General features: G+C 28.5%; 1 pseudogene; it reads right to left on the bottom strand.

The window, feature by feature from the left end:
- LOC132035317 (patatin-like protein 2) lies at nt 1–3,507 on the bottom strand (annotated as a pseudogene).
- Nucleotides 3,508–12,975: the final 9,468 nt, after the last annotated feature.

The raw sequence follows: 12,975 nt of genomic DNA, 5'->3' as shown, positions 1-12,975 counted from the left end.
AATTACGTAGATACTATTGAAGAATGTATAATTTACATATATCACATATGTGTATATATGAATGATGATGAATACATTTTACACTAGTACTAGTACTACAAATAAATAAATCGAATTTCATAAAGTACTTCCCTATACCTAATATTCCTCCCAAATTTAGAAATTTCATCGGGAATATAGCTAGGAAATTTACACTGATAATATATATTACATTTACTTAATTTTTATATGTAGGATCATTACTTCGAGACTTTCGTGACAAGTGGTGACCTTGACTCACGAAGTCTTTTTTCATTGACCAATAATGTTGCAAACCTGTCACAAATTAAACGAAACATTTTAATGAGTTAACTTATGACATAAACATAACAAATTAGACAATATGACAGTAAGACTAGCTAAAATACATTGATAATACAAAAATATTTTAAACTGTTAATGTATATTTGATTAAATCGATCTTTAATATATTAATTTAGTCACAAAAGAACAAGTGAGGACTTTTCTAACACCATTTTGTTTTTGGGAAAATAACACTGTATGACAATTAAGGTAAAATAATTACCTGTTTTAGCCCACTTTTTATTTTTTACGAGCGTTGGCCGTAATTTAGCCGACGAGCACTAGTGTCTGTACTTTTATAATTTAGGCTTTCACCTGATTTTTTTGTTGTGTCGGCACTGTTGGACTTTTTTGTTCCTTTATTTGTTTTGAACTTATGTTTTTTGCTTTTATTTATTATTAATAAATATCCCACTAAGTTTCTTAGCGGTTGCCAAAAAAAAAAAAAAAAAAAGAAGGTAAATGTGTATAAACACCTCTTATACATTATGTATAAACCCCTCTTATGTACAAACACCTCTTGTATAAATTTGTATAATATTGTATACTAGTGTAAAAGTGTTTTACACCTCTTGTATAAATTTGTATAATCTTGTATACCCAGTGTAAAAGTGTGTATAAACACCTCTTATAAATTATTATACACTTTTATAGAATTTTGATACATTGTCTGCTCCAGGTGTATAAAGTTGTATATTATTGTATAATGTTGTATACCCTGACAAAGTGGCTATGAGGGTGTAATTTAAAAATATGGCTACGCAAATGTAATTTTGTATGCTAGATTGTACATTATTGAAATTTTCCCTTTATTTTTCTCTAATAAGAGCGAAAGTTTGTTTTTTCTAAAATGTTTCACATACTTTTTTTTTCTTTTCTCAAAGAGCCAACGTAATATCAAATTAAAACTCTGATGATATACCTTTTAAGGGCTTCCTCATTATTGCCTCCTTTAGGAATTGGTTCTGTCAAACCTGTTTCCAAATTTACCCTTGAAAGTGGCTTCTTCAATAAATTTTTCCCTATTTCCACTAGTCTCTTCAAATTTTCCTTTGTAGCTACATCCACTGAAGCTTCTGTTCCACTCAGTCCATCATCCTGTTAATTAGTTTCAATAAAGAAAATGTTTTATTAATCAACCACTATCCATCAAATGGAAGGAGGAGAAAAAGAAAAAAAAGACGATAAGACAAAAAAGATACGTACTTGAATTCGAAGGTAATTATTTTCACAATGAAGAGCTTGAAAAACAACAGAATTATGATAATCCACCATATCGGCACTTGACTGTGTGAATACTTCGACTAATGGTGTGGAACCCTTGTGAAATAACCAATCAACAATACCCCATTTGCCTGCCATGGATGAATTATATTTTTGTTCACATTTTGCAGCTCCTGTCCCTATTGATATTACAAGGAAACGCCCATAATCCATGGGTTTTATTGGGAAGAAATCTGGATTGTCCTTTATTATTTCTTTGCTCACTTCTGATATTGCAACCAAACCCTGAAAAATACATATGCCAATATATTTTTAGTGTTTTCTCAAAATTAGTAACGTCATGACTCATGACACGTAACTTGCTAAACATATGTCAAATTAAAATAAACTGATATAGTTTTTTTTTTTAAATATCAATATATATGTATAAGTTAAATTCTTACAGGATTATTTGCAGCAACGCCACCATCAATGAGATGATGTTCTCTAACATTGCCTTTGCCATCTTCAACTTTGAAATAATGAAAGTGAAGATAAGTTGGAGTCTTGTCAAGTACTGATACAAACATCGGACATCTTTGCATCATAACATGCGGATCGTTTCGTAAAATATCGTATCCAAAAAAATCGAGATTACATTCCATTTGGTAATAAAACTTGAAAATAAAATTACGAAGTACACGTTAACTACTGAAAGTGTAAAAGAATTTTTTACTGTTAGTATATATAAATTGAATTTATGTATACCTCATAAGTGGAGAAAATGGTAGGTTGCAATTTCTTGATATCAAAAGTGGGGATGACAACGTTGGTTACAGCGTTGCTAAGACGAGTATCTTTCAGCTTCTCCTTGACAACCTCATGCAGGTACTTACCATCATATTTTGGTCCTACTAGAGCTTGCAATACGTTTCCAATAGAAGCAAACCAACCACTGCATGTTTGTGAATTCAACAATTAAAATTGTATAATTTGGTTAATGTTTGTACACAATCAATTCAATTTAACAGACTACATAAAGAGTTAATATTATTGTAACAGTGAAGAGCTTGTATATTGTTGTATATAAAACTCGAATTAAAGCAAAAATTATATAAATATGTACGCACCACTTTTTTTGGGGGAAAATCTTTGGACAATGATCTAAGTAGAATGGAGTAATATCTTTGGCTGCATAAAGTGGACGGTTATTTTCGTCCGGAGCCGTTAGCATGGCCGTCACAAGGCCCCCGTACTGCCCAAAGAATCACGTCGATAAAGGTTTCTGCAAAAGTTTCGCATCCTTTCCATCCAACTCCTGCAAATTTAATATTACCAGTTTAATTTGCCATGCGTGCAAAAATTAAAGTCATAAAAGAGAAACCGACGAATCATTATGTATAATATTTATGTGTATAAAAGAAAATTGACCTGAAGTTGGGATTCAAGAAAACTGAGAATGGTAGCTGGAATAATTCCTCGAATGCCACCTCCATCAATGCTAAGAATAGTGATCAAATCTCCATAAGTTGGAGGTTGGATTTGAGATGTTTTTCTCTCCATTTTTTATGACTTATTCTACTAAAATAATTGATAATATAATCAAATGGATGGTATTGGAAACTGATTCTAAATCAATAATCTTACTATTGAAGAGCTAGAAGGCTTTGACAAAAAAGTTAAACTTATAAAGTGTGTATATTGTAGGAGAATATTGAACTAGTTTTATGATATGCCATTGCAATGTAGAAGATAACATATTTATAGGCCTCAGTTTTAGAGACTTGGTGACTTAAACGGTCAAATAAAAGAATTGACTCATTGAATGGAAAAAAAAAAAAAAAAAGAACGAAGAAAGATTCAATGAAAAAATTGAAGAAAATTCTGGGAAACAAGTAGCAAGGACAGAGTATAATGAAGTCATGAAAATTAAACACGCCTGAAAAATATGTCTTTATTCAATTAATACTAGATGGCATATGCCCGGGCTGGGCACGAGCCCAACACTTTGGATTATAATGTATCTATGTGTATGTAGTTGTGTTTGGATAGTGACAATATATATATATATATATATATATATATATATATATATATATATATATATATATATATATATATATATTTTATATTGATAATAAACATACATAAGTTTGTACTGTTTTTATGGATATATATATACTATGTTCAAAATACGATTAATATAACATTGTAGTTTGTGCTCCGTATCTAAAACTTTATTATATTCGTGTTTGCTATGAATACAAAGTCGGCAAAAATTTATTAATACTTTTTAAAAGAGAAGATTTGTTTAAAAGGAAACTATTTTTCTCTCTTTGAGATAAAACAATAGCAATATTTAAGCATTAGTTGATACTTTCAATTTTAATTCGATTAATTTAAAAGTGTAAAATACTTATTATTTTTTATCAAATTTTGATTTGGATAATTCTAATTCAAATTATTAAATTAATTTTACATGTTTAAAACGAAACAAAGTAGAAATTGATTTTCTATTTAAACGAAGAAATACTATTTTTTAATTTTTGGTAAATATTCTCGGTTTAGATCATTTTACTTGTCATGTTGTCTTTTGCATGGTTTTTTAAGGAAATGTGAATTAGAATTATAATTTGACTAACTTACCTTATTCATTATTTGCTCTCCATTTGATATTAATCTATTTTCACATTTATTAGAGTAAGAATAAAAATGAAAAAGTAATTAAATTCTATCTTATTTTAAAATATAAATATTTTAAGTATATTTATTTTAGTAAACATAACAAATAAATGACATGGCGGAATAGCAAATATAGCAATTAAATATCTAGATTAGATCTTAGGCTAATAGAAGAAAAGAAAGGAAATTGTATGTATTTGCCTACTTAACCTTTTGAAGAAAAGCAATAATATGGGGTCCATGTTTTTTGCTGTGCAATAATTTCATTTGCTCCCACTAATGGGTTGATAGGCATATGGCAATGAATCCACTATTATTGACTTGATGGAGATACTTTGGGAATTACATGAATATTGTTTGATTTTTTAATATATAGGGTGCACGTTTTTTTTTTTTTTTGACATTGCTTGTTTTTTTAATATGGGGTCCACTTTTTTTTTTCATGAGTTTGGAGAGGGTGGGGTCCACTTTTTTCATGAGTTTGGAGAGGGTGGGGTCCACTTTTTTTCCTTTTTTTTTTTTTTTTTTAATATTGCTTGGCATTTTTAGTATGGGATCCACCTTATTTTTATTTTTTTAAGAGTGACTGACAACGAAGCATGGGTAAACCGATGCTTCTATATAGTAGAAAAATAGAAATATAATAAAGTATTCTATCTACTTTTTAGAAGAGTTGGTAATATAAAGTATAAAATGTCATTTTTTTGCCCTTAAATAAAAAAGTGGGTGGGACCAAAGGATGGACGACGATCTTGCTTATAAACCGGCTCTTCTATATAGTAGTAAAGTAATATATATATATATATATATATATATATATATATATATTATGTTCAAAACACGATTAATATAACATTATAGTTTGTGCTCCGTATCCAAAACTTTATTATATTAGTGTTTGCTACGAATACAAAGTTGGCAAAAATTTATTAATACTTTTTAAAAGAGAAGACTTATTTAAAAGGAAACTATTTTCCTCTTTTTGAGATAAAACAATAGCAATATTTAAGCATCAGTTGATACTTTGAATTTTAATTCGATTAATTTAAAGGTGTAAAATATTCTATTGTTAATATATATAGATTAGGCCTAAACAATACCTATTATTTTTTATCAAATTTTGATTTGGATAATTCTAATTCAAATTATTATATTAATTTTACATGTTTAAAATGAAACAAAGTAGAAATTTGATTTTCTATTTAAATGAAGAACTACTATTTTTTAATTTTTGGTAAATATTTTTGGTTTAGCTCATTTAACTTGTCATGTTGTCTTTTGCACGGTTTTTTAAGGAAACGTCAATTAGAATTATAATTTCACTAATTTACCTTATTAATTATTTGTTCTCCATTTAATATTATTTTTTCTTTTATGACATTAATATCTAAAATGCGATTAATATAACATTGTAGTTTGTGCTCCGTATCCAAAACTTTATTATATTAGTGTTTGCTACGAATACAAAGTTGGCAAAAATTTATTAATACTTTTTAAAAGAGAAGACTTATTTAAAAGGAAATTATTTTTCTCTTTTTGAGATAAAATAATAGCAATATTTAAGCATCAGTTGATATTTTGAATTTTAATTCAATTAATTTAAAGGTGTAAAATATTCTATTGTTAATGTATGTAGATTGGGCCTAAACAATACCTATTATTTTTTTAATCAATTTTTGATTTAGATAATTCTAATTCAAATTATTATATTAATTTTACATGTTTAAAACGAAACAAAGTAGAAATTTGATTTTCTATTTAAATGAAGAACTACTATTTTTTAATTTTTGGTAAATTTTTTTGGTTTAGCTCATTTTACTTGTCATGTTGTCTTTAGCACGTTTTTTTAAGGAAACGTCAATTAGAATTAGAATTTCACTAATTTACCTTATTAATTATTTGATCTCCATTTAATATTATTTTTTTATTTAATTTTATGACATTAATCTCTTTTCACATTTATTAGAGTAAGGAAAAAAAATGAAAAAATAATTAAATTCTATCTTATTTTAAAATATAAGTATTTTAAGTATATTTATTTTAGTAAACATAATAAATAAATAACATGGCGGAATAGCAAATACAACAGTTCAATATCTAGATTACATCTCAGGCTAATATAAAAAAAGAAAGAAAATTGTATGGTTTGGCTATTTAAACTTTTGAAGAAAAGCAATAATATGAGGTCCATATTTTTTGTTGTACAATAATTTCATTTGTTCCTACTAATGGGTTGATATGCATATGGCAATGAATCCATCATTATTGATTTAATGAGATACTTTGGAAATTAGATGAATATTGTTTGATTTTTTAATATGGGATGCACTTTTTTTTTTTGACATTGTTTATTTTTTTAATATGGGATTCACTTTTTTTTTTTTATTTTGATATTGCTTGATTTAGTTAATATGGGGTCTACTTTTTTTTTTTCCCGTGAGTTGGGAGATGGTGGGTTCCACTTTTTTTCTTCTTCTTCTTCTTCTTTTTTTTTTTTTTTTTTTTTAAAATATTGGTTGGTGTTTAGTATGGGGCCTACACTTTTTAAAAAAAATATTGGTTGGTGTTTAGTATGGGGCCCATGTTTTTTTTTTTTTTAACGAAGGACGGACGACGAAGCATGGGTCTAAACCCATGCTTCTCTATAGTTGAAAATAATAACAATATTTAAGTATCAGTTGATACTTTAAATTTTAATTTTCTTTTAATTTAAAGGTGTAAAATATTCTATTGTTAATGTATGTAGATTGGGCCTAAACAATACCTATTATTTATTTTTTTATCAAATTTTGATTTGGATAATTCTAATTCAAATTATTATATTAATTTTACATGTTTAAAATGAAACAACGTAGAAATTTGATTTTCTATTTAAATGAAGAACTACTATTTTTTAATTTTTGGTAAATATTTTTGGTTTAGCTCATTTTACTTGTCATGTTGTCTTTTGTACGGTTTTTTAAGGAAACGTCAATTAGAATTATAATTTCACTAATTTACCTTATTAATTATTTGATCTCCATTTAATATTTTTTTTATGACATTAATCTCTTTTCACATTTATTAGAGTAAGGAAAAAAATGAAAAAGTAATTAAATTCTATCTTATTTTAAAATATAAGTATTTTAAGTATATTTATTTTAGTAAACATAACAAATAAATAACATGGCGGAATAGCAAATACAACAGTTCAATATCTAGATTACATCTCAGGCTAATATAAAAAAAGAAAGAAAATTGTATGGTTTGGCTACTTAAACTTTTGAAGAAAAGCAATAATATGAGGTCCATGTTTTTTGCTGTATAATAATTTCATTTGCTCCCACTAATGGGTTGATACATATATGGCAATGAATCCATCATTATTGATTTAATGAGATACTTTGGAAATTACATGAATATTGTTTGATTTTTTAATATGAGATGCGCTTTTTTTTTTTTTACATTGTTTGTTTTTTTAATATGGGATTCACTTTTTTTTTTTTTTTGATATTGCTTGATTTTGTTAATATGGGGTCTACTTTTTTTTTTTGTGAGTTTGGAGATGGTAGGTTTCACTTTTTTTAAAAAAAAAAATATTGGTTGGTGTTTATTACGGGGCCCACACTTTTTTTTTTTTTTAAAAAAATTTTAATGGATGATGGACGACGAAGCATGAGTCTAAACCCATGCTTCTATATAGTTAATATGGGGTCTACTTTTTTTTTTCCCCGTGAGTTTGGAGATGGTAGGTTTCAGTTTTTTTTTTTAAAAAAATATTGTTTGGTGTTTAATATGGGGCCCACATTTTTTTTTTTTAAAATTAACGGAGGACGGACGACGAAGCTAGGGTCTATGCTTCTATATAGTTTAAAAAAAAAAAAAATTGGCCTTCAGAACAACAAAAAACAGTTGGACTTTTCTTGCATTGAATATTAATTTTTTCTTGCTCAGCCGCCAGAGAAAAGTAGTACTAATACTCGTAAAGTTTTGTGATGTGATGGAATGGACCACGCCAAGCTATGGAACCAGTCGTGCTCGAACAATGTAATTTTTTTTTTTTTACGTAATTCATCTTATTTTTAAGATTACATATTTCACTTTTGTGAAGATTTACTATATATAAATATGTGTGTGTTTTCGGTGATATGATATTGTAAAATTGTGTCAGTGTATATACTAAGTTAAACTCATTTTCTTAAATTTGATTTGTCAACGATCTGAGTTTAAATACCTTTGTTTTTAATATTATCTTCATTAATGTTTTAGTACAAATATTTCTTATCGTGAAAGAAATGAGTTAAATTGAGAGAAGTGGTCAAATGTCGTCACTGGGGCTGAATTTTCCAAGCTTTAAAAATTGGTTCAATGGGAAATTTGGCATAAGTTTACAATTCAACGTCGAGAAATGTTTTCTTCTTTCAAATAACAGCAGATTAGCGTGTAAGAGAACACATAAGACACATATTTATATATAGATATAGACATATAGTGTATATCGCAAACCTATGATTTTCCAACTAGAAGAGTAAAAGATGCTTTCTCATTATACTTAACTAGGAAATTTGCCTGCGCTTCGCGCGGTCATCAAATGTCTCATTGTAACTCATAGAAAATTTTCCCTAATATCTAAATGTTAACAAACTAATAATAAAAGTAGACTCATGTAAAAAATTTAAAATTTGAGAAAACTCAAATGTAAAGAGCATCATAACACCTTGTCCGTCGCTAATTCTGTTAAGGAATTTCATTTAAAAGTGAAACTTTTAGTGATACATATAATGTATGTTAAAAATATTTATGGCATAAGTTGATTTATTAATTCCATCCCAACTTAATATTCTTCTCAATAGTTTTGAAATAGTTAAAAGCAGGTTAAGCATATTCAAAAACCAGCCTTCCACAAAGCAAATTTCGTCACCTAAATAACTGATACACAATTCTCTTGAAATAGTTTCAAAAATTCGCCATGGCATGATACCTAAAATCAAATAAATATTTATTATTTAGTCAATCTTTTTAGAAGAGAAATATTAAATCAGTAATGATCTAATCATTAACAATTAAAAAAGAAACTGCACTTGGAACAATTCATGAAAAACTCAAGTATGTTAAATATAGAATTAAAGCAAAAAAAAAAAAAGGAGGTACAGAAATACAATTATTGAAAGCCTTAGTCTTTTCCGCCCACGACTTACGTATTGGTTCTAAACCCTCTTCTCCGCCTAAATAATTTTAATAAAGCATAGAAGATAAATAACCTATAGTGTTACAATCAGAAAGTTAAGGAAAATGAAAAAAGAGAAGGAAAGAGCTACTACATGTAATGAGTTAAAAAGGAAAGGAAACAAAAATATAAATTGTTATATAACCCAAAAATAAAATAAAATAAAGAACTGCACCCCAGAGAATAAATTATTGTATCTTCTAATTTTCCAGAACTACGACCAACAAAAAAAATGGAACACCTCCTGGAGTACTATTAGTAAAATTATACAAAATTTAACAAATTGCTTAATTAAATGACATCAAACACAAGACGATAAAGCAATTTACCATTTTATTTTGAAGGTAATTGAACAGTCACTTTCCTAAGGAAAACTGTCGCCTCTTTTTGCGCCTCCTTAGGGAAAAAAAACGTTACTCCTTTTGGCTGTAGATAACAATCTAACAGTTAATTTGAAAACGCTATTTGATACTGACAAATTGGAAGAGGAAGTAATTTGTAACAGAACATAAAGGAAAGTATAAGGATTTTAGGTAAATAAGAACTGAGATTGAAAAAGGAAGTAAGAGATTCGCAACAGACCCAAAAGAAGGAAAATACAAAGATTTTAGAGAAAGGTGTGGATACAGAATGTTTTGTAACCGTGGAGTTCTTTGTAAGCGACTTTTAGGATTTTAGTAGCACGAACAGGTGCAATAATGTTGAGAATGAATGAGGTGACTTTTGGGTTTTTGAAAAATGAATTTAATAAAATTAAAAGGGAGGAAAAGGTAAAAAATTGTGGTAAAAGATAAATAAGAATCCTGGCTTTAAAGAGCGCCACGTAGGCGGGCTTTTGTCCTGCAATTATATATATATACTAGTGAACTCCCCGCGCTTCGCACGGTTATTTGAAACATAGAATTCATCAAACAATCTTCTTCTAAAATAGTTGAGGAAGTCAGGAAGAATATTTAAACTTACAAAAGGATATACCGGGAAAAATGAATTAGTTATAATATCTTCAGTAAGAGTACTTAGCCTTGGCAATGGGAAAAGGGTGAGATTATTAGTTGTTCCATTCACATTAGATTTTTAAATCTCTTAAATGCATGTAAATAGTAATGCATTTACATATCTTAAATCTCCTTTAGTGCATTTCCTCTCATGATATATTATAAATAGCGGCCAAAAAAGATTCAGCCTTATTCAACTATTTCTCCAATCACAATCATTTCTAAGTTAATTACAAAATGAGAAGTAGCTTAGTATATGTATCAATAAGAAGCTTAAGTCCAGGAAAGACGCAATAGAAGTAAAGTCGAAGATCCTCCCCGTTACAACAGTAGTCTTGACATATAAGGACAATCTTCTCACCTGAGGAAAATTAAGAAAAATGTAGAAAACGAAGAAGAAAAGAACGGGATGAATAGAAAACTATATTAAATGGAGTAGTTATATTGAAGAATAGTGACCTTCCTATACCCCTTTGCAATGTTGTTTAAGATACATCGATATTTAAGAAGTGTTATAATAATTTTAGAAATATTCCATCGAATAGTGTAGAAACTTATTCTGTAACTAAAGAGCATCCTATAAACTCAAACGTATCGTCTTGTTTTTTGATACGCCCCACCGCACCTTCTCTGGTTCATCATCAGAAAATTGTCAAACAAATTCAAACACTAATATCAAAAGCAAATGCATCCTCTTGCTTCTGTTTTCTTCAACCATGTCTGTGATTCCAAGTTTTTCAGTGGTCGTAGGAGCAACATCTTCCACCCATTTTCACTGTATGGGATGATGGCTTCTCCATTTCAGGCGTAGTTGCAAATGCAATAATCGATTGGAAAGAGACCCCAAAAGCCCAAGAACGATCAATGGCACCGTATGGACAGGAGCAGTGGCAAGTTTCTAAGAAGATTGAGGCTGCCGGTAAGTGTTAAAATGGGAGAAATTAAGGCAGCAATGGAGAATGGGGTGCTCACTGTGACTGTACCGAAATGCATGTTTACCTGTGGTGCTCTGGAAAATAATCTGCTAGTTTGGAGATTTAGGAATACTCAATATGAAAAGAGCCTCTTCAAAATATGAAAATGGTCCAATAAGCCTTTGATAATCAAATCTTCCATTACCTGCCTGCAAATGATAACAGACTAAAAGAATTACAAACTGAATTATTTGATTTCTAAAGGCAAGTACCAAAATAAATAAAGAAGGGCCGAAGATTTGATTATAACCCTTCGGTGTTTTTTGCAAGGGCTGCTGTCTATTAGATGGGACTATTTTTAAAATTTAACCCTTCGGTGTTTTTTAGCGTAGATGGGAAAAAAAAAAAAAAAAAAAACATTTTGGAGAAGGCAAAAAATTGACAAAAAAGATAAATGTAAAGGCTGATATTTTAGAATGCCACATCACCGGCCCTTTGTCCTATAATTATATAGATAGATAGATATAGATTAATTTCCTCTGCTGAACCACATCAGAAGTTTTTTTTCTTTCATATATCTTCAAATATAGTATGTAACAGAATGTAACAAAGCTCCAATTTCTTATCACAATATTTTTATAGAAAAATTGTTGATAAATACTTTTGTATTATCTAAAATTGTTCAATTTTGTCTTCCCTGTTGTACTTTTGATTTATTCATACCCTTATCGTTAGCATCATCGGGTAAATGTCATTGCAGTTAACATTGCTTCAACGTAAAATAGTTAGACTATCCAAGTTTTTGAGGAAAAAAAGTCCAAAGTTAAACCTCAGTTTTTTACTATGATGTAAAATTACCTTCATGTTTGAACTTGATTACTGATCAGGGGCAAAAGCGAGCCTTTTTTCTGAAGGGTGGAGTAATGTTAGACCAGAAGTTCAAGGGGTGACAAATTAATAAAAGTTACTTAATTTCAAAATAGTACATGTGCAAATTCGATCATTTTTCCTTCTTTTATAACACTGAAGAACATACACAAAATGAATATGAATGATGTATATTTTTCATTTGTTATATTCTCTATGTAGGATTTTATAGTAGATTAAATTATGTCGAATTTAAAATTGAGATGCAGTTGTTATTATTCTTATATCTTACTATATGACGTTTATACTACACAAGAAAAAGAGTTTAATTTGCACGTCCCGATTCATAGTAAGTATACACTTTTTTCTTTTTTTAAGGATAAAAGAAGAGTTATAAGTTGCATATGGAACACTTCATGTTATCTTTTACTAGTTAATTTCATTTGTCAAACCTTGCGAGATTATTTGCCTTCTTCTTAATCTTATCTTTTTCTCTAATTTTGTAAGAGTAAATATTTCTTATCGTGAAAGAAATGAGTTTAAATTAAAAATTGAAAGCTTACTTTTCCAATTCCAAAAAAATGCTTTCTCCTCCCAAATAAGAACTGTTAGCGTGTGAGAGGGAACACATTTTATCCCCAAAAAAAAAAAAAAAAAAAAAAAATTAAAAAGCATAAAACAGTGTCACCTTATACTTTATAATACTATTGCAAACCAATGATTTATCAACTAGAAGAGTAAAAGATGCATTTTTTATACCTATCTT

This window comes from Lycium ferocissimum, chromosome 10 (assembly GCF_029784015.1).
Source record: "Lycium ferocissimum isolate CSIRO_LF1 chromosome 10, AGI_CSIRO_Lferr_CH_V1, whole genome shotgun sequence".
In the NCBI taxonomy this organism is placed as follows: domain Eukaryota; kingdom Viridiplantae; phylum Streptophyta; class Magnoliopsida; order Solanales; family Solanaceae; genus Lycium; species Lycium ferocissimum.
The sequence above is the reverse complement of the archived record's forward strand: the minus strand, read 5'-3'. Positions and strand labels throughout refer to the sequence as shown.